This window comes from Rhinoderma darwinii, chromosome 13, assembly GCF_050947455.1.
Source record: "Rhinoderma darwinii isolate aRhiDar2 chromosome 13, aRhiDar2.hap1, whole genome shotgun sequence".
Lineage (NCBI taxonomy): Eukaryota > Metazoa > Chordata > Amphibia > Anura > Rhinodermatidae > Rhinoderma > Rhinoderma darwinii.
This window is the reverse complement of record NC_134699.1, coordinates 59,726,702-59,749,958: the sequence shown is the minus strand read 5'-3', so window position 1 is coordinate 59,749,958 and position 23,257 is coordinate 59,726,702. Positions and strand designations below refer to the sequence as shown.

At 45.1% G+C, this 23,257-nt stretch overlaps 1 protein-coding gene across 2 annotated transcripts in view; it reads left to right on the top strand.

The window, feature by feature from the left end:
- The window catches only part of ABCA5 (ATP binding cassette subfamily A member 5), a 145,257-nt gene that overhangs the window by 45,064 nt on the left and 76,936 nt on the right, over positions 1 to 23,257 (top strand). Inside the window, exon 1 of one of the 2 annotated variants that reach the window (XM_075845151.1) lies at positions 6,098 to 6,253. The exons of the other annotated variant lie outside the window; for it this stretch is intronic. The gene's annotated coding sequence lies outside the window, so the exon portion shown is untranslated. Of the gene's footprint in view, positions 1 to 6,097; positions 6,254 to 23,257 lie in introns of those variants that run through there. 2 annotated transcript variants of the gene reach the window in all.

The following is a 23,257-nucleotide window of genomic DNA, read 5'->3' as shown; positions in this document are numbered from 1 at the left end:
TGCAAAATAAAGACATCCCCAGTGGAAATCAGGCATTAGGGTTTGTTACAGCAGTTATCAGTTTTCCACATGTGAAGAATGGAAATCATCGCTTCCAGACCAAGGCTGTTCTGATACCTCAGTCACATGAGCACTGGATCTCCAGATCTACAAGAAACCTAATGAAAGCCGCGTGGTCCAGTCTTTATACATCATACAGCGTGATTGTTACTTACAGTCTTTTTTGGATTCAGAGCCTCATTCAGATATAACGTTGATGTCAATTTAATCAGTAAGAACAAATGTAATTATTAATTGCAGTGTGAAAATGTGGCAGCAATGCTGTACTTATACAAACCAGTCTGACGTTGTAGGGCCAAGTGCCTGTAATATGATCCTGACCCATGAGCCACGGGACAGCGATATAGTTCCTAGCCTTGTGTTCACTGCCAGTCATTTGGTTCTAACCCCGGTGCCAAATTTCAGTGATGCTTTGACATCCTAGGTGTCATTGATACACATTGGTATCTGCAGATGCCAAAAGCTATGGACTTTCTTTTTTCCTCACTGACCCCAAAGTTCCTGAAAGTAAAACACACGTTCCATTATAATATTATTCCTGCCACTATAACGGTGTGCCCGACACTAATGTCCCCATAACAGTGAGCCCAGATGTCCCCCTAACAGTGTGTCAGCCACAGATGACCCCTTAACAGTATGCGACAGATACCCCCATAACAGTATGTCACCCGCACATATCCCCATAACAGTTTGTCAACCACACATATCCCCATAACAATGTGTCAGCTGCAGATGTCCTTTAATTGAAATCTAACATTGGCTGAAAATAATAAATTTATATAAAGTATAACAGGAATTCTTTTTTTCTATGGTCCAAAATAGAGTAATACACCAAGGACGCAATAATAGTATCAATGCATATATATTAAATGGAATAAAACTGGGGATAACAGACCGAGAAGGACCTGGGTATTCTGGTTACAAATAAGCTAAACAGCGGCGCTCCAAGTCAGGCTGCAGCTGCAAAAGCAAATAGGATTTTATAGTGTATAAAAGGAGAGAGAAAAAAAACTGTGATTCTAATGTATTATTAGAAGGCCACATCTTTAATATGGAATTTTGGGTTGGGCTCCACATTGTAAAAAGCATATAGGAGAGCTGGAGGGGGTTCAAAGGCGGGCAACTAGATTATCAAATGGGATGGGAGCAGGGGTGTAACTAGGAAACACCGGGCCCCATAGCAAACATTTGACTGGGCCCCCTCCCCTGGGTGCCACACACAGCCCGCCCTTGTAGATAGTGCCCCCCTGTAAATAGTGCCATACAGCCCCCTCCTGTAGACAGTGCTATACTGCCCCTCTGTAGACAGTTCTATACAGCCCCCCATGTAGACAGTGCTATACAGTGCCCCCTGTAGACAGTGCTATACAGCGCCCCCTGTAGACAGTGCTATACAGCCCCCGCTGTAGACAGTGCTATACAGCCCCCGCTGTAGACAGTGCTATACAGCCCCCCCTGTAGACAGTGCTATACAGTGCTCCCTGTAGACAGTGCTATACAGCCCCCCCTGTAGACAGTGCTATACAGCCCCGCTGTAGACAGTGCTATACAGCCCCCCCTGTAGACAGTGCTATACAGCCCCCCCTGTAGACAGTGCTATACAGCGCCCCCTGTAGACAGTGCTATACAGCCCCCGCTGTAGACAGTGCTATACAGCCCCCGCTGTAGACAGTGCTATACAGCCCCCGCTGTAGACAGTGCTATACAGCCCCCCCTGTAGACAATGCTATACAGCGCCCCCTGTAGACAGTGCTATACAGCCCCCGCTGTAGATAGCGCTATACAGCCCCCGCTGTTGACAGTGCTATACAGCCCCCCCTGTAGACAGTGCTATACAGCCCCCCCTGTAGACAGTGCTATACAGCGCTCCCTGTAGACAGGGCTATATAGCCTCCCCATACAGTGCTATACAGCCCCCCTGTAGACCGTGCTATACTTTTAAGTATCACAGAGGGACAATCGATGCGGTTTTGTTCTTTTAAGCCACACCTCTAATCCCATCCAATCCCCGCCAATACATACCCGGTTCAGCCCACACAGTACCATGCTCCCATAGTGCCCACCACACAGTATAATGCCCCCATATCTGCCACCATACAGTATAATGCCCCCATACAGCATGCCTACACAGATGCCACATGTAGTATAATGCCCACACGGATGCGCCATACAGTATAATGCCCACACGGATGTGCCATACAGTATAATGCCCACACAAATGCCACATGTAGTATAATGCCCACACGGATGCGCCATACAGTATAATAACCACACAGATGCCCATACAGTATAATGCCCACACAGATGCCCCATACGGTATAATGACCATACAGATGCGCCATACAGTATAATGCCCACACAGATGCCCCATGCAGTATAATGCCCACACAGATGCCACATGTAGTATAATGCCCACACAGATGCCCCATACAGTATAATGACCACACGGATGCCCCATAAAGTATAATGACCATACAGATGCTCCATACAGTATAATGCCCACACAGATGCCCCATAGAGTATAATGACCACACAGATGCCCCATACAGTATAATGACTACGCTGATGCCCCCATGCAGTACAATGCCCAAACAAATTCCCCCATACAGCATAATGCCCCATAGCTGCCCCCACGCAGCATAATACCCCCATAGCTGCCCCACAGTATAATGCCCCCTCATAGCTGCCCCCACAATATAATGCCCCCATAGCCGTCCGCACAGTATAATGTCACCCATAGCTGTCCAGACAGTATAATGCCCCCATAGCTGCCCCTGCAGTATAATGCCCCCACAGTAAAATGACTCCAATAGCTGCCCCACACAGTATAATGCCCCCCCATAGCTGCCCCCACAATATAATGCTCCCCATAGCTGCCCCCACAATATAATGCTCCCCATAGCTGCCCCCACAATATAATGCTCCCCATAGCTGCCCCCACAATATAATGCTCCCCATAGCTGCCCCCACAATATAATGCCCCCCATAGCTGCCCCCAAAGTATAATGCCATCCATAGCTGTCCCCACAGTATAATGCCCCCCATACAGTTTAATGCCCCCCATAGCTATCCCCACTGTATAATGCCACCCATACCGTATAATGCCCCTAATATAGTCAAATGCTCCTATAGCTGTCACCATATCAGCCCCCCTTCCCTATCCAGTATAATGCCCCATAGTGCCTAATAGAAAAATAATAACATAATTACTTACCTTAGGATCCTTCTCCTCCGGTCTGTGCTGTGAGTGACTCTGCACAGACAGGCGCGATGACATCAATACATCATGCCTGCCTGCGCCGAGCCGCTCATAGCAAAGTGAATGCTGGAGCAAGGAGCCGTAAGCTCCTTGCTCCACCATTCAGGAAGCGGGACCAGCGCGGTCAGCGCTGTGTGGCTGTGGGCCCCCCAGGCTTAGGGGCCCGGTTGCAATTGCGACCGTTGCGACCCCTACTGCTAAAGCGGTAGTTACACCACTGGATGGGACGTGTCGCTTACAATGAAAGGCTAGAAAAATTTACTTCAGCTTGGAAAAATTACGCCTTAGAGGTGATCTTATTAACCGGTATAATTATATGTGTGGTCAATACAAAGAACTAGAACATAAGACTTTGTAAATGACCAGGGGGCATTCATTATATGTGGAAGAAAGGCGTTTCAGACATTAATATAGGAAAGGGTTCTTTACAGTTAGAGCAGTCAAACTATAGAATGCCCTACCCCAAGATTTTTAGCATATGGCATGCTCTCTTCCTCGCTCGGTACGTTACTCACGTGTGAATGAAGCCACAATACAAGGTTGCGCTGTGTAACTTGCCTCTAAAATGCAAAGGATTATTTTCTTTTTAATTACTCCTGTAGTGTCTCAAGTTAATTAAAGCTTAAAATGTGATAATTTGAGAATTGTTTGAAATATAATGATAGGAATTATAAGTGAGAAAGAGGAGGGATAGATCTGGATGTCCTCTGCCGCTTGTGTAAAGATGTCATTAGTTATTGTGCTCCGTTATAAAGGCCGCCATTCTGCGTCGGACGCATCTCAATTAAGACGATAATTAATCATTTTTATTATTTTAATTTATGCAAAACCCACCATAATGGAGGCATCAAAGGTTATTTCTCCAACCACATGACAAACAAGTCAGACACACCGAGTCCTTAATTTCCTTTAACCCATTACGGGCTGCTGGCCATGGTTTAAAGTACCAGAAGGCCGGGGTTATACACATGAATGTGTTGCGGTTGACCCATTTTTTTTTAGGCAAAAGTGATTTCTTAAGAAATGGGCAGCAGGTTGGCTCAGCAGCAAAGGCGTACATAGATCGGAGAGGGCCACCAGTGACACCTCCAATCTACGGTAATGCTTTTCCCCCTCCCTTCCCATTAAGTGTAGGAGAAAGGAGCAGCACAACCCCTGCAAGTTTCTTCCCCCTTGTTAGTGAACATTGCAGTGCCCATGGAGAAGGAGAGCCTTGCTTAGGTTTCCAGTAGACCTAGGATGTGGCCAACCTGGCCTTCTTCTCCATAGACCCCATAGCAACTATATGAGCTGCCTTATTGGGTGGTCATTACTGGGTTCCTGAGCTGCATGGAGTTTGTATGATAACCCCCTTTTTATTTTGCAACATAAAAATTGCAATCACTGCTAAATATGGCAGCCCCTTGACATTAGAATCGGTAAAGTGATGGGGAGTAGTAGGTGTAGCTTCTGTGTTGGTTCTCGGGTGCATTAAAGGGTATGTTTCCCCATGAGCACCACTAATCAATCTACATAAAAGTTGAGTCACATTGCATTACCATACTGAATCATAGGTTATAGCCTGTATTATAGTCCAGAGCTGAATTCACAATTCTCCTGGTCAAGTTTGTCATCATACAGCTCCGTAACAACTTAGCTGAGCTTCTATTTTGCAGAGGGCAGCTTGTTTTTGTACATCAGATTACTGTACAGTGCCTGTCTATGATAACAAGCTCTATGCTGACCCTGAACAAGCAGCAGATTATGATAGATTTCAACTCTGAGGCCTACAGAATGGTGAAGGCAGCTCTGGAGTATAATAAAGACTGTAACCTCCGTATCAGTACTAAATGTATGTACCCAGTGCCTGCCCATGATAATAAGCTCTATGCAGACCCTGAACAAGCAGCAGATGATGATAGATTTTTTTAGCTCTGAATCCTGTAGTATGGTGAATTCAGCTCTGGAGTATAATACAGACTGTAACTAAGGATCAGTACTAAATAATGTATGTACACAGTGCCTGTCCATGGTAATAAGCTCTATGCAGACCCTGAACAAGCAACAGATAATAGATTTCAGCTCTGTAGCCTGCAGAATGGTGAATACAGCTCTGGAGTATAATATAGACTCTAACCTCTGGATCATTACTAAACAATGTATGTACCAAGCGCCTGCACATGATAACAAGCTCTATGCAGACCCCGAACAAGCAGCAGATGATGATAGATTTCAGCTATGGAGCTTGCAGAATGGTGAATGCAGTTCTATAGTATAACACAGACTGTAACCTTAGGACTACGTAATGTATGTACACAGTGCCTGTCCATGATAATTAGCTCTATGCAGATCCTGAAAAAACAGATGATAGTAGATTTCAGCTCTGAGGCCTGCAGCTTAGTGATTACATAAGTAACGTATGTACACAGTGCTTGTCCATGATAATAAGCTCTACACCCTGAACAAGCAGCAGATGATGGTAGATTTCAGCTCTGAAGCCTGCAGAATAGTGAATGTATAGTAATGTATGTACACAGTGACTGAACTGTTTATGTAGAAGAATTCTATGATCAGAGGTGGATCACGGACATATGTGATACAAATATTAGCAAAATCATGATCTGTATGGTCCAGTGATCTCTGTGAAATCTGCAATGAAGTCAACCAAGGAGGACGGGGGATCTACAAGGGTCTATTGACGATGATGAGTCACCAGCAGCAGCAGGTCTTCAGGCCTCCCTGCAGCGCTCTCTGCTGACCAGCAGGTGTCGCCAGTGGCCGCTGCTGATCCCTCCTCCCCGCTGTGTCAGTGTGAGCGCTGCCCCGGGTTGCCGTGCTTCGGCAGCGGCTGTACGTGCGTTATCACTGCCGGTAAGGAGCCGGGCCGGCCTGGGAGCCATCACCAGGATAACCGGCCTGCTGCAGCATCAGCATCCTCGTCCTGGAATATCGCAGGTACCGTGTGCATTGTGTGTAGACTGTGATGTATACGCAGCCTGTGTGTGTCTATTGTGTGCCCACTGTGGGTGACCCTGTGCACCCGCTGCCATAATATGATCTGCAGTCCTGTGCAATATGTACCAATGCTTGTATGTATTCATGATCACGGGGCTAACCATGGAGAACCTGCCCTTGTAGTAGATTATCATCATATTAGTGCTTATTATTGTGAATTATGTGGCTTTAGGTGGCAGCGCCCCGATTCTGGGACCAACCGGGAGATGCTGCATGTTGATTTTCTGCAATGGTGCATTAAATTGCTAGTTCTTTAAGTGCAAAGTATTTTTCTATGCAGCGGCATAAGACATAATCGCTTCTCCCGTCATAGGATACGATATGCCATAATTGTTTAACCGATGGGGGTCCGACTGTTGTCCCATTCCTGGTAGAGATGGGTGATCTCCATTAAAGTGAATAGGAGATGTGGAAATTTGTGGAGTGTGTAGAGCGCACTTACTCGTTTTCATATCTCTTATCTTGACCACCTCTATGCCAGGAACGGGGCACCTGGCACCCCTATTTTTAGGATCCACAGTTTGACCCCACTAATAAAACACTTATGGCATATGCTCTGTATGTGATTTGAGAACCTTTTGTTTCTCAGCAGCATTTCTCTAAGAGTTTGATGCCTGATTCAATAGGTTTCCCTATGATCAGACTTTTATGACTTTAGGAAACCCCTTTAATGCGGATTTCTTATTGCAAGGAACTTCATCGATGGAGAATGAACTTGTATTCCTCATCTCTGTCCTTGCTACAACTGTGGGGTCCAGAGATCTACACCTTGATCTACATTATATACAAATGTCTTGTAAGATGTCAGTCGTTGTTTTTAATGCTCTTGTGCCCACGCTTGTATGGAGGTGATGTAAAGGAAGTTTCTGACAAGTTAGAATAGAGACCTAAGCAGTAGATTATCATCATATAGGGCAGGTAAGGGTCCCCGATGCAAATCTGCAAACCCTTTACTTGTCGGAGAAGGAGCTCCCTGATCTTGGCTGGAAACACTCCATTTGACAGGTCTTTTTTAAAGGGATTGCCTTTTGTATACTTCTCTATCACCTGTTGATCAGGAGTTATGACCAGGGGTTGGGCTACATGGCCGATCATGTGCATGGATCGGCCGGGCCCGCTCGAGTGGGAATTGGTCTTCTAGTGGATGTCTATGACGTCCATAAACTCTAATAGGGCATGTAGACAGGGGTTGTCTTTGAGATGACCCCTATGTGTAGATACATAATATAGCAATAATATAAAAACATTCTGCAATAATCTAATATATTTTATTTCAGTCCGGCTTATCACCTGTGCGTGTAGTTCATTTTCCGGACAGGTTTTCTGTCTCTAGATATAAACACGGATGTTCCCAATTCATTCACAGCAAGCAGAGGTTTTAAAAAGGGTGTGGAATTAAAATGTTACGGCCTCATGCCCACTTCAGTTTTTTTCGTCAGGGTGCTATCCGTTTTTTTAACTGATCGCACCCTGACACATTCATTTCAATGGGGCATTGCAGGTCCTACTCCTGCCCGTTTATGATGGAACGGTCTCGGCCTTTGCATTGATTTGGTCCGTGAAACAACGGACTGCTCACGGAAGCCATCCGTGTGCGGTCCGTGATTCACGGAACCGTCATTAGCGGCCGTTGAACGGTCGATGGAAGAATGCATGAGGCCTCAGTGTACTAGAAAGCTGCAGAACTATTTTACATTAATTTAGCTTTATTTATTTATTTAAAAACATGAAGCGCTCAAACTCAATTAACATGACTCACAAAAGTGTTGACCATGAGGACCAAGGCTTCGTTTCCATGCACGTGTCCATATAGATCCCAAAGGACTTATCCCATATGTGATGAGCCGCCACTGCAGTCCTCAAGCAATGCTCGACAATCAAATTTCTAAAGTGAGTCTTTTATATTAGAAAGTTAGAGCGCTACATGAGACATGCTCAGCCGCTTGTTATTAAAGTGGATCTGTCATAGGATTTCAGACAAGCGGTGGACATGCCATAGAGCAGTTGTTTCCAGCTTCTGCAAAACTACAACTCCCAGCAGGCTGTTAGAGCATCAACTGAAGGTCCACAGGTTAAACACCACTGTTTTCAGGCAGCCAATACAGCAGTTATGGGGCCAATAACAAGAAGGGCTCCAGCTCCGGCTAGGTACCCCCCACACCAAAAAAGCGGAAACCCCTAGAGGGTGGTGCTGCCTTTCTGTCCTAGAAATGAAAATGGGTTGGGGGTAGAGGTAACATGTTTTTTTCGTGAACCAGCAACAGCAAGGGGCCCCATTAAATTAGTCATTAGCACCTGCCCCCAGTGTACCGGCCCATGTCAAGAAGCTTCGGACCTTCTCACAGTCGATACGCAAAGACTGGTACGATTGAAAAGGCAGATGCATGTACAGGGGCGGTATGTGTAAAGACCACTGAAGTTTCAATGCAGTTATTGGCTCAGTTTTTGGATAGGAGTGGAAACAAAAAAAAAAGGGCGACGCTTCAGTCTTTTCCTTTTGGATCCACTTGTCTCTGGCTAAAAAAACTAAGCCAAAACTGTGTGTGCGTGTCCTGGCCTTGCAATGGTGCAGAAGAAGGTCCAGAGTTTTCTGCTCTGGAGATGAGACCAGAAATCAACTTCAGGACCGTACGATAGATGGAAAATCACTCCCATCACCTCGATCAGACATACTTCATAGTGATTCTCGGTTACTGGTTGTGTTCACATTGGTGGCATGGCTTCCAGGACTCCTCTGTTCTTCTCGTCCCACTACCTGCATTAGAGATGTTATTCCCTCACACCTCATCCAGTCTCTCTCACCGGCTGGCATCCCTCTTCTCGACCCCTTAGGCCCTGTTCACACAGAGTATTTTTTACACGTTTTTTGACAGGGAAACCGCGCAAAAAAATGGCCGAAAATGCCTCCCATTGATTTCAATGGGAGGCGGACGCGTTTTTTAATGCGAGCGGTAAAAAACGATTGCGGTAAAAAGAAGCGTCATGCCCTATCTTCGGGCATGTACGCCTCTGACCTCTCATTGACATCAATGGGAGGCAGAGAAAGCGTATTTCGCAGAGTTTTTGCCTGTGGCACTCAATGGGCGCGAGCAAAATACGCCACGAAAATCCTGGCAAACCGCGTGCAGGCAGATCAAAATCTGCCTCAAAATTCCAAATTGAGTTTTTTGCAGGAGGAAAATTCTGCTTCAAAATTCTGTGTGAACTCAGCCTTACAATCTGGTTTCCGCACTCTACAGTCTACACAAACTGCTCTCACTAAAGTCACCAATGATCTAAATCTAACGGCAACTACTCTCTCCTGATACTTCTGGATCTCTCTGCAGCATTTGGCACTGTAGACTACCAACTCCTACTCAGTATGCTACACTCTTTTGCTCTCTCTTGGTTTTCTTCCTACCCCAGTGAGTCATCTGCTAATTCTACTTCTTCTCCTCGCTATCGGGGTTCCTCCGGGATCAGTCCTATGTCCGCTCCTCTTCTCTTTCTATGCAGCCCCTATCAGACAAACCATCGGCAGATTTTGCTTCCAGTACCATCTCTACGCTGATGACACCCAATTATATACCTCTTCCCATGACAAAACACCAGTGATTGCTTGTCCACTGTCTCTTACCACCTTGTCCTCCAGTGATTGCTTGTCCACTGTCTCTATCATCATGTCCTCCAGTGATTGCCTGTCCGCTGTCTCATCATGTCCTCCGGTGATTGCCTGTCCGCTGTCTCTACTATCATGTCCTCCAGTGATTGCCTGTCCGCTGTCTCTATCATCATGTCCTCCAGTGATTGCCTGTCCGCTGTCTCTATCATCATGTCCTCCAGTGATTGGCTGTCCGCTGTCTCTATCATCATGTCCTCCAGTGATTGCCTGTCCGCTGTCTCTATCATCATGTCCTCCAGTGATTGTCCATCCGCTGCCTCTAACATCATGTCCTCCAGTGATTGCCTGTCCGCTGTCTCTATCATCATGTCCTCCAGTGATTGTCTATCCGCTGTCTCTAACATCATGTCCTCCAGTGATTGCCTGTCCCCTGTCTCTATCATCATGTCCTCCAGTATGATTGTCTATCCGCTGTCTCTAACAACATGTCCTCCAGTGATTGCCTGACCTCTATCTCTATCATCATGTCCTCCAGTGATTGCCTGTCCACTGTCTCTATCATCATGTCCTCCAGTGATTGCCTGTCCGCTGCCTCTAACATCATGTCCTCCAGTGATTGCCTGTCCGCTGTCTCTATCATCATATCCTCCAGTGATTGTCTATCCGCTGTCTCTATCATCATGTCCTCCAGTGATTGCCTGTCCGCTGTCTCTATCATCATGTCCTCCAGTGATTGCCTGTCCGCTGCCTCTAACATCATGTCCTCCAGTGATTGCCTGTCCGCTGTCTCTATCATCATGTCCTCCAGTATGATTGTCTATCCGCTGTCTCTAACATCATGTCCTCCAGTGATTGCCTGTCCACTGTCTCTATCATCATGTCCTCCAGTGATTGCCTGTCCGCTGCCTCTAACATCATGTCCTCCAGTGATTGCCTGTCCGCTGTCTCTATCATCATGTTCTCCAGTGATTGTCTGTCCGCTGCCTCTAACATCATGTCCTCCAGTGATTGCCTGTCCGCTGTCTCTATCATCATGTTCTCCAGTGATTGCCTGTCCGCTGCCTCTAACATCATGTCCTCCAGTGATTGCCTGTCCGCTGTCTCTATCATCATGTCCTCCAGTGATTGTCTGTCCGCTGTCTTTATCATCATGTCCTCCAGTGATTGCCTGTCCGCTGTCTCTATCATCATGTCCTCCAGTGATTGTCTGTCCGCTGCCTCTAACATCATGTCCTCCAGTGATTGCCTGTCCGCTGTCTCTATCATCATGTTCTCCAGTGATTGCCTGTCCGCTGTCTCTATCATCATGTCCTCCAGTATGATTGTCTATCCGCTGTCTCTAACATCATGTCCTCCAGTGATTGCCTGTCCTCTATCTCTATCATCATGTCCTCCAGTGATTGCCTGTCCCCTGTCTCTATCATCATGTCCTCCAGTGATTGCCTGTCCACTGTCTCTATCATCATGTCCTCCAGTGATTGCCTGTCCGCTGTCTCTATCGTCATGTCCTCCAGTGATTGTCTGTCCGCTGTCTCTAACATAAATTTCCTCTCTCTATCGGAAACTGAATCTTTCTAAAACTGAGCTCCTTGTCTTACTACCATCTACTAACCTCCCTAAACCTGATGTCTCCATCTCAGTGTGTGGTACTACCAAAACGCCTGGGCAGCACGCCCGCTGTCTTGTGTTTGTTTGACTCAGATCTTTCCTTTAGTCCTCATATTCAATCACTTACACGCTCCTTTCAGCTTCGCCCTAAAAACATCTCCAGAATCAGCCCTTTTCTTACTGTTGGAACAGCAAAATCTCTCATTTGATTCTCATCTTGACTAATTCATGTAGCACTCACTGTTCTTGCCGTAAAATGATCTGAAACCTCAGTGTAGGGAGTTCCTTTCCCTTGTGCATTAATCCGTGTAGAGACAGCAGCCTGACTATGGCAGTAACGTGTAAAATGAACAGATATGACAAAAGAGCAGATATATCTGTGCATATTTTTTTGCAAATCGGTGACTGAGTGACCAATGACAGCTCGCCATAGCCTACTTAATGGATGACTATGGTTGTAGCTTTGTGGCACTGGTTAAAGTTGATGGAGCAGCAGCTCTGGAGCACAAACTGCAGTTCTAGTAACTGAAATATTGTGTAGATTAAGACAACAGGAACATTCATGAGCATATGGAAGTTTTATTACAGGGGCTGAAATGTACTTCTATGACCCCTGTTTGCCATAAGAGGCTGTAGAGGACAATATCGTAGTATTGAACTGATTATATACCAATACAATACCACCGAAAGAAGGGGCACAGACACAGAGTACTGTTCAATATAAAGCAGCGTTGCTGAACAATATGAGATCTACTGTGTTTGCGTCCCAGGTAATGACCAAGATAAACTTGGTGCATCGATCAACAATTGATAAACCCAAAAAAGAAAATGATCGACTGAAGCACAACAGATTGATAGCAAAAAGTACAAAATTTTATTAACATGAAAACATGACAAGGGTTAAAACTGGAACAGGGAATGAGTCACTCAATAAAAAGACATCGAAAACAATAATGCACCGGATGTCAATGTGACAAAGATCTATACAAAACTGTTTGTTTGTTAGTACAGCAAAGAAAAAGAGTGTATATATGCCTGTATAGGCCTGTAGTTGATAGAGCCAAAAAGGGTGATAGCAGAAAAAGAGATCCAAATAGGATAGGATACCTGTATACACTGCCTACATCACCACTATGCAAGTGAACGCATAGCAATGGTTACATGTAAATGCCTAAATGCAGTGATAATCTGCATGTATGTGTTGGACTAATGTACGGCATAGTATGTATTGCAGGACCACTATTTGAAATAACATCCAACAATGTGCATGGGCTCTATAAGAAAAAAACTTGAACTATTGAACTGATTAACATTTGACTGGATGACAGAAGAGACAATACGTTGGGTTTGCAGCATGGCTGTATATTGTAGATACTTGGAAATACTTCAACTAGTAATGAGATGAGTTTCTATTGATTTTAGGCAGAGAAATGCAGTGCGGCGTCTTCATATGAAGACCGATCCAGAACATCACTTAGATCACCATATACATATTTTATCGGCACATTTGCTGGACTTGTGACTAGCTTGCTGAATAGGAAATAAAGTGACGAGTCTGGCTGTGCTCCTAAAATCTGATTGCAATATTGTGGCTCCTTAGTGTTCTAGATATAGGCATCTTCAAACTATTTATTAACCTTTTGGACAAACCCTACTTGTTAGAAGAGTCCCTTCGCAATAGGCTGATCACAAAGTGTCCCCCTGCTGGGACCCCCAGCGATCAATTATAATCTGTGAGGAAACCTGGCAGTAAGTGTTGAATTTCTCTACAGCGGCACCACAGGGGAAACTAAGCATTACACCGTGTCCATTGATATCAATGTATTGTCTGTGTGATGCAGGACAGGACAGGTCCTCCAGAGAGAGTGTTACTCTTTGTAACCACTCTAACCAAGAAATGACGATTCTGAATAGGGGAACCGCCTCTATTACCTGAGAATTCCCTAAAAGGATATATGAAAATGTTTTGTTTTTTTAAAAATGGACAACACCTTTTAATGACCAGACACTTTGCAATTTGTAGTTTGCAATTTTCCGCTCTTGCAGGTTTTTAAGGTTACAACATTTTTATGTTTTATGTTATTGAAGTGATATTTGCATCTTTTTTGCTTGAAAGATAAGGCTTTGTTTGTTTGTTTTTTTACTAGTTTTACATACATAGTATTTGCTTTTTTTTTTTTTTTGTATTATTAAGCATTTAGGCCCCATGCACACGACCATGGCCGCCATCAGGGCAGTACTGCTGGTACTCGAGTCAGGGGCCCGGCAACAAGGATGAAAAGAAGGGGCCTGTCCGCTACTTTAAACATTTAGTTGAGGGCCCCAGCGTTAGTTACTTGGAGAAAGGAACGGACCCTGCAATGTAACGGGCCGTTCTTTACTCTGAAGTAACTTACGCTCGGGCCCTGAGAGGAAGATGCTGCCTGAGTTGGAAACTGAAGCTCCGTGTCACGTGTGGAGGGAGCCGCCCACCAGACAGGGAGGAAGAAGGAATAGCCGGAGAGGAGCAGTGCCACGCAGCCCCCCTCCTGCCTGCAACTTGTACCAGGGGAGGGAGGACGAAGGAAGAGCCGGAGAGGAGCAGTGCCACGCAGCTCCCCCCCTGCCTGCAACTTGTACCAGGGGAGGACGGACGAAGGAAGAGCCGGAGAGGAGCAGTGCCACACAGCCCCCCCCCCCCTGCCTGCCTGCCTGCAACTTGTAAGGCGGGATTCACACGACCGGGTCGTTCCCGAGCCCGAGTGTCGGCCGGTAAAATCGGCCATTTTGCCCGGCCGGTTTGCATTAAGTTTTGCATCCGTGCCGGGCCGGGCAGATCCGGACAGTGACATCAGCGGCAACTCCTGAAGGGGAATCCCCATGTGTTCGGGGATTCCGCTTCAGGAGTTTCCCCTGATGTCACTGCCCAGATATGGACAGAGACATCAAGCGCTCTGTCCAGGAGCGGAATCCCCGAAAACACGGGGATTCCGCTCCTTCGAGGAGCTAAAGTGCGGCTAGCACATAGCAGAGCGGGGGGGTACCTCCCCGCTCTGCTATAGTGGCGTCGCTACAGTAGTAGCAGCCGCAGCAGCAGCTGCTAGCGGCGCCATGGAAGGTGTCGCCGGGCCAGGGTGCTTTTAAAACAAGCAGGGGAAGGGAGCCAGCGCAGCGCTCCCTTCCACCTGCTGTACACCCCGGCCCTGCCACACAGTGTACAGCGATGCCATTCGTCAGAATAGCATAAACTCCTCCTCCTTACATGCACTCTGCGCTGTGAGGAGGAGGAGATAGAGCGCAAGCGCCGGAAAACCCGGCCATCACTCGGGACACACCTCGGTGATGGCCGTGTAATACCCGGCCCCATAGACTTCTATGGGAGCCGGGTACCCGGGCGAAGATAGAGCATGTCCTATTTTTTGACGGCCGGTTTTCCCGGCCGTCAAAAAATCGGTCGTGTGAATAGCCCCATTAGGGGTCTATTATTCCTAATGCAGCCGGGTGCCGGCCGATTTATGAACGGCCGCCACCCGGCCGGGAAACCCTGCCGTGTGAATGAGGCCTAACTGATGAGGAAGATTCCTCCAGGACAGGTAAGAGGGAACTGTAATGTTATGTGTGGGGGATTCTTTACTATTTGTGGGGGAGGGGGAACTAACTGTTAATGCTATATGTGGGGGAGGGGATTTTGTGTAAAATGTTTTTTTTGTGGGGGAGGGGAACCTAACTGCAAATGCTATATGGGGGAGTAGATTTTGTGTAAAACGTTTTTGTGGGGAGGGTGGGACTTGGCTGTGAATGCTATATGTGGGGGGAAGGGATTCATGATAAATTTTTCTTGGGGGAGGGGGAACTTAACTGTTTGGCTGAGTTCACACAGTGCGGATACGCTGCGTAAAAGCACGCAGTGTATCTGCCCTGTGCGCCGCAGGGAATTCCGGCCGAAAATCCACACCAAACTGGTGCAGTTTTTTGCCCGGAATGTCCGCTGCAGAAACTGCAGCATTTAGCCGGCCTGCTAGCAGTCACGTGGTATGAAACATCAGCCCAGGAGGCCACGCTGGAGGGAGGAAGAAGCCCAGACTCCTGTGTAACTATAAGATTTTTTTAACATTTAATGGAGAAAACCTGCAACAAATAAGCAGCGATTCCGCAAATACAGTGACATGCGGAATACGATTACGCACCGCAAGTAAATTTCTTAGTGTTTTTAGCGCTCACTATTCACGCAGTGTATGGATGACATTTGTTCATATCTCATCCACTCTGCTGCTACTGGATTTGCTGCGGATTTGTTTGCAATGAATTCCATTTTGAAAAAACTGCAGTATTTACGCTACGTGTGAACTGACCATAAGGCCTAATTCACACGACCGTGTTCGGTCCGTGATATAAGGACCGCATGTCAGCTGCGTTTCCCAGACCAAACACAGTGCAGGGGGCCGGGCTCCTAGCATCATAGTTAGTGACTCCTGGCATCGTACATAACTCTGATGCTAGGAGCCCGGCTCCCTGCACTGTGTTCGGTCCGGGAAATGTGGTCCGACATATCAGGGGATTCTGTTTAAAGGTTATGTACACCTTTGAAAACTTTTTAAAAAAAATCAATGTGTTTGGTGCAACTGTGCAATTACATTTTATTAAAATTATTTTTGCTATTTGAGATACAGCTGCTTTATATCCTGTATACAGAGCAGCTGTATCTAGTTCTGGGACCTGAATCTTTGTTTATCATTTAGATGTGATCGGTAAGTCCGGGTTCCCACGTACCTAAACGCTGCAGATTTTCCGCAACGGAATTCTGTGCGGAAATTCCGCAGCATTTACAGTAGCAGCAAAGATGAGATTTTGTAAATCTCATGCCCACACTGTGGGAAAAAAAACGTAGCATAAACGTTAATAAATTAACCTGCGGTACGGAATTTAAATATTGTCCTCCTTCCTGCAGTCCGGCCTCCTCCTGGGATGACGTTGCATCCCATGTGACCGCTGCATCCAATCACAGGCTGCAGTGTCACATGGCCTTCGACGTCATCCAGGGAGGCCGGAGCGGACGTCCTGCGGGTTCCAGGACGGACACGCGTGATTTTTATGCAGTGTATTCGACCCATGGGAACCCGGCCTAACAGCTCGCAGGATCCGCTGTCACTGAACCCATCAGTCCCGCTGACCTGAAGGATACAGGTCTCAGCGCAGTATACAGCTGCTCTGTATACAGGATATAAAGCAGTTGCATCTCAAAAAGAAAAAAATATTTTGAATAAAATGGAATTGCAAAGTTGCACAAAACACTCTGATACACGTTTTTATTAGAAAAAAAAAAGTTTTCAAAGGTGTAGCGGCTGTAGCCTTTTTTTTTCTTTTATTAAAAGGCTTTATTTTCAAAATGTTGTTGTACAAAACACGTACAAATATACAAACAGTACAAAATAAAGACATTCAGAGAAGCTGTATCATCACATATAAATATCAAGTCGGAGCATATTCATTTAACAACAGTAACACATCGTACAGCTGCATAACCTCCGAAAGCCTAACTGAGGCTTCATGCACACGACCGTGCTCGTAATTACGACTTGTAATTACGAGCACGGGCGGGCACGGCCGGCCGCGGGCAGCCGGCCGCTTTTGCAAGCCGTGCTGTCATTATAAAGTATAGCAGCACGGCCCGTAAAATAGAAAAATAGAACATGTTCTATTTTTTTAACGGCACGGGCACCTTCCCGTGAGAAAACGGGAAGGTACCCGTGGGTAACAGAAGTCTATGAGCCCGTTATTGCGGGTCGTAATTACGACCCGCAATAACGGGTGTTTTTACGGTCGTGTGCATGAGGCCTGAATCGAAACACTCACTCACTCACACACAAACATCCTTGTGCTCCAAACCCACCACATCTCGGTCATTTTCAAGCGACCATTAAACCGCAGTGTCAATAGTCTCTATCCACCTGGACCAAATTTTCCTAAATTTATCTGGACATTTCCTGCTAAGATACAACTTTTTATACATGGGTATATATTTATTCACTATTTGTTGCCAGTGCAGTATACTTGGACTATCCGTATTCTTCCAAGCCATAATTATAATCTTCCGGGCACAAACAAGAACAAAACGAAAGAATATCTTAGCATAGTGATTATGAATAACTTCATCCATAATGCCCAGGAGGCACATCTGGGGGTAAGAAGTCGCGGCAACTCATAATGGGTATGAAGAAACTCCACCACCTCCGACCAAAAGGGGGCAATTCTAGGCCACATCCACACACAATGCAGAAAGGTACCAACCTCCGAATTACATCTAAAACAACTATCCGAAGCCAATGCCCCCATTTGCTTAAGCCTAACTGGAGTGTAATAAATCCTATGCAGGAACCGAATCAAAAAAGGAGGATTCTACCTCCCGCCAGTCCTCCTCTGTCAAGGTGGGAACATCACCCCGCCATTGCAGATACGCCTTATCAAATGGCCTAGCACCCAGGGATATCATGACGGTGTATGATTGGGTAAGGACCTATGAGAGATCCGGTGCCCCAAGAAGGTCCTCTAGCCTAGAGAACCCCACCTGAGGTTAGCGGCTGTAGTCTTTAAATAATTTTTGTGGGGGAAAGGGGATTTGACTGTAAATGCCATGTGTGTTGGAAATTATTTAGCATATGCTCACAGCTTACGGTCATATTGCGATTTTGTTGTCTTGGCAGAGATATTCGCAAAACCATGGCAATAGCATGGTTATAAAGCAATTTTACAAAAACTTTTTGGGTTATTTTGTAAAAAAAAATTACATTCAGCTTTTTCTCAGCGTGAGGTAGTGGGTGCCCTTGGTATATATCACATGCCACCTTTGACCCCCTTGAGAAGTGGGCAAAAGCATCCAGATCTCTGCTTGTTGTCATTGAATGAGAACCTTTGTTTACTTTCCCAAAATGAAATTCTGTCCTGGTCATGGGAAGATCGCCCAGCTGCACGGCTCATAACAGCACAGCGATTAGAACTCTGTCTTGTAACGAACCATGCATCTGTGTGAGCATGACATGACAGTTTTCATCCTCTATTAGAATTAAAGCGATAATCGATTTAAATATGATGGGGTATATGGAGTAATCATATCTGATGCCCTCCAGTTGTGCCCCTCTGCAGTGGATCTGCCGTTTTAGGGTCTCCTCTGTGCTGTCCCAAAATGGCCGCAGCGCTTCTTAGACTACGAGTCTGAGACACTCCCATTGTTATCGGTTTGGCCAGAACTGCTCACGTGAGCTGTTCCATCCAATCCTTGACCGTGTCGTAGCCTCGGTCTGAGAAGTGCTGTGGCCATTTTAAGGCAACACAGAGGGGACCCTAAAATAGTGGATCCACGGCATAGGGGGGCAACTGGAGGGCACCAGGTAATATCATATACCCCATCACATTTATAATTTTGTCCTGAGACTGGAGGGCCACTTTAGGAGGGGCAGATAAGTGATACACACCCTGGTGTCTAGCAATGGCATCAATTAATGCAAGAAGGGCCCTGTCCTCATGTCCTGGCATGTTGCAGGGAATGCATAGGTATCACCTGGGGGGCTGTTGTTTTTTGTTTATTTTAGCTGTGCGCCCACTCTCGAAACGTGTGTGTGGTTAAACATAATGCTTGGCAGTGACAGTCATTCTGTATTCTTGTTTTCTGTCTAATGTAGTAGGGAAGATGGAGCTGTGTATAAACATTGTGATACTGAGATAAACAGCTTTCTCTGCTGCCAGAATATGATGCTGCCAGAAGCACCAAATAAGACAGAACTAACCCCCCCCCCCCCGAACTGCACCCGAAAGACCATCAGCAGCTACATGTATTATTATTGCTCACTGCAGAAAGAGTTTGTAGCTGTTTTCATATTCATTTAGTAGATTTTTTTTTAATAGCTTTGGAAGATACACTACCTGGAAAATACTCTGTTGACATTAATGTAACATAATGGGATGTAATAAAATGCAATATAACACAACAAAATAAATACAATAAAATACTACATAAATATAATAAAATACAACATAAATACAATAAAATACAACATAAATACAATGCAACAATATAATACAATACAAAATGAAATAATATAATACAGCATGAGGCACTATAACAGAATACATAGCACAATGCAATACAATAAAATAAGATATATTATGATATAATTTAATATTAAATAAAATAATACAATGTTATAAATAAAAAAATTCAATGCATAATAATAGAATACATGTACTATGACACCTTTCGCAAACAGACCTGACACCTCTTTACTTTTTTTAAAATTTGTTTTATTTAAAATGTTGCAAACAGGATAAGTCGAATACATTGATATAACATCTCAAGAATATGAATAATATACAGTGAAGGAAATAAGTATTTGATCCCTTGCTGATTTTGTAAGTTTGCCCACTGTCAAAGATATGAACAGTCTAGAATTTTTAGGCTAGGTTAATTTTACCAGTGAGAGATAGATTATATTTAAAAAAAAACTGAAAATCACATTGTCAAAATTCTATATATTTATTTGCATTGTGCACAGAGAAATAAGTATTTGATCCCTTTGGCAAACAAGACTTAATACTTGGTGGCAAAGCCCTTGTTGGCAAGCACAGCAGTCAGACGTTTTTTTGTAGTTGATGATGAGGTTTGCACACATGTTAGATGGAATTTTGGCCCACTCCTCTTTACAGATCATCTGTAAACCATTAAGATTTCGAGGCTGTCGCTTGGCAACTCGGATCTTCAGCTCCCGCCATAAGTTTTCGATGGGATTAAGGTCTGGAGACTGGCTAGGCCAGTACCAACCATTAAGAGTTCAGCCACCTCCAGACCAGTTACACGCTCCAAATAAACTTGGTGCCTGCATTAAAGACAGCTGTCTTAAATGGTCACCTGTGTAAAAGACTCCTGTCCACAGACTCAATTAATCAGTCTGACTCTAACCTCTACAACATGGGCAAGACCAAAGAACTTTCTAAGGATGTCAGGGACAAGATCATAGACCTGCACAAGGCTGGAATGGGCTACAAAACCATAAGTAAGACGCTGGGTGAGAAGGAGACAACATGTTTGTGCAATAGTAAGAAAATGGAAGACATCAATCGACATCGATCTGGGGCTCCATGCAAAATCTCACCTCGTGGGGTATCCTTGATCCTGAGGAAGGTGAGAGCTCAACGAAAACTACACGGGGGGAACTTGTTAATGATCTCAAGGCAGCTGGGACCACAGTCACCAAGAAAACCATTGGTAACACATTACGCCGTAATGGATTAAAGTCCTGCAGTGCCCGCAAGGTCCCCCTGCTCAAGAAGGCACACGAACAGGCCCGTCTGAAGTTTGCAAATGAACATCTGGATGATTCTGAGAGTGATTGGGAGAAGGTGCTGTGGTCAGATAAGACTAAAATTGAGCTCTTTGGCATTAACTCAACTCGCCGTGTTTGGAGGAAGAGAAATGCTGCCTATGACCCAAAGAACACCGTCCCCACTGTCAAGCATGGAGGTGGAAACATTATGTTTTGGGGGTGTTTCTCTGCTAAGGGCACAGGACTACTTCACCGCATCAATGGGAGAATGGATGGAGCCATGTACCGTCAAATCCTGAGTGACAACCTCCTTCCCTCCACCAGGACATTAAAAATGGCCCGTGGCTGGGTCTTCCAGCACGACAATGACCCAAAACATACAGCCAAGGCAACAAAGGAGTGGCTCAAATTAAGCACATTAAGGTCATGGAGTGGCCTAGCCAGTCTCCAGACCTTAATCCCATCGAAAACTTATGGAGGGAGCTGAAGATCCGAGTTGCCAAGCGACAGCCTCGAAATCTTAATGATTTACAGATGATCTGCAAAGAGGAGTGGGCCAAAATTCCATCTAACATGTGTGCAAACCTCATCATCAACTACAAAAAACATCTGACTGCTGTGCTTGCCAACAAGGGTTTTGCCACAAAGTATTAAGTCTTGTTTGCCAAAGGGATGAAATACTTATTTCTCTGTGCACAATGCAAATAAATATATATAATTTTGACAATGAGATTTTCTGTTTTAAAAAAAATATATAATCTATCTCTCACTGGTAAAATTAACCTAGCCTAAAAATTCTAGACTGTTCATGACTTTGACAGTGGGCAAACTTACAAAATCAGCAAGGGATCAAATACTTATTTCCTTCACTGTAAGCAATCTTATTCAATATGGTAAATAAAATTAATTGGGAATAATTGTTTTCTTTTTTGTTACAAATCCATTAACACATGGAACAACATAACCGGTGGTCTATGCCACTATAGAATTATAGGAATAGAAAAAAAAAGTGACCGCAATCGAGACAGAACATGTAAGGATCAGCATCGCAACTTACGAGACTTGAGTTAGGAGTCCTCCATAACAATAGACTCAGAAGTGTCTAACCATGGGCCCCAGACTTTACCAGGGCATCCTCGATGTTGATATACTAATCGTTCATAGGTTATGATGGTATTTACGAGTGTCTTCCATTGTAAAATGGAAGGTGGCCTGTCCGCCATCCAATTCACCGTTATGACTTTCCTAGCCAAAAACAGAGAGTCTCTCAGAAATATGCGCGTTTAGTGCGACCATTGTTCCTCATCTAGAATTCCAAACAAGGCAATTTTAGGAGAATTCGAGATAGGGGTAGGTAAGAGGGACGTAAGAAAATCAATTACAAGGGACCAAAAGGAGGAAATATAGGGGTAATCCCACATAAGGTGCCAAAACTTTGCCTCTAGGCGGTAACATCTATGACATGCTGTTGTGGGAATCCTGCCCATTTTGTCTGAAGGGACGGCAAAGTGGGGTTATGCCACAGAGGTTAATCTGGAAGGGTATCCATAAAATGTAGTATATTTTTTGACATGCGCCATACAGCTAAGGCCACCCTATGTAGGGGAAGTAACGTGGCTGGTCTAGTAAATTGAGGATATTCAAGGTAACTAAGTAAACCGCCTCCAGCTACCAATGAAGCCATGAAATGAGTGGAGTCTAACAAAGGTTCATCCAAGAACCATTCTCTCAGTCCACTTAGCTGGCCAGCTAGATAATAAATGTGGAAATCAGACCGTGCCATCCCTCCATCATCCTTGGGTCTTTGCAAGGTGGTCAATTTAAAGGGAATGTGTCGCTAGAATTTAATTTTTTTATTTTTAATTAAACAATTATTATTTAAGTGATTACACGTTATTTAAATTTTTTAAAAATTTTTCACAAATCAGGAAATATTATAAATTAGATTCTAATTTATAACATTTCCATGTGCTGAGCACTAGAGGGAGCAGTTCCCAAAATTGCAGCATGGTCAATGTGGTAAAGCAACCTCATTGCTTTATGCTGCAAATTTGGGTTAGACACACTCTCTCTAGTGTCCTCACACAATCCCCCCTCCCTTATTCTGGCTAGTGCCAGGAGAAGGAGGGGTTTGAATCTTAAAACCTACACTGTGTGCCGCCATTTTCTGAGCGACTGCACAGTGTAGGAGGATTAGATACAGGGCTCAGACGACAGCATAACACTAACATAAATGACCTTCTCCTGCCGCCTCCGCTCCTATTACTTGCGTCTTCGCTTTCTTGAACATATAGCCGGAGGCTGCGGCCGGAAGTCGTCATCTTACTGTCCGGCAGCGGCTTCCGGTCCACATAAACATGACGCCTGATTTCGCTCTGCGAACGAGCTTAGTTTTGGACTGTGTGGGAGCGGCGCATGCGCCGTTCCCACACAGACGGCATA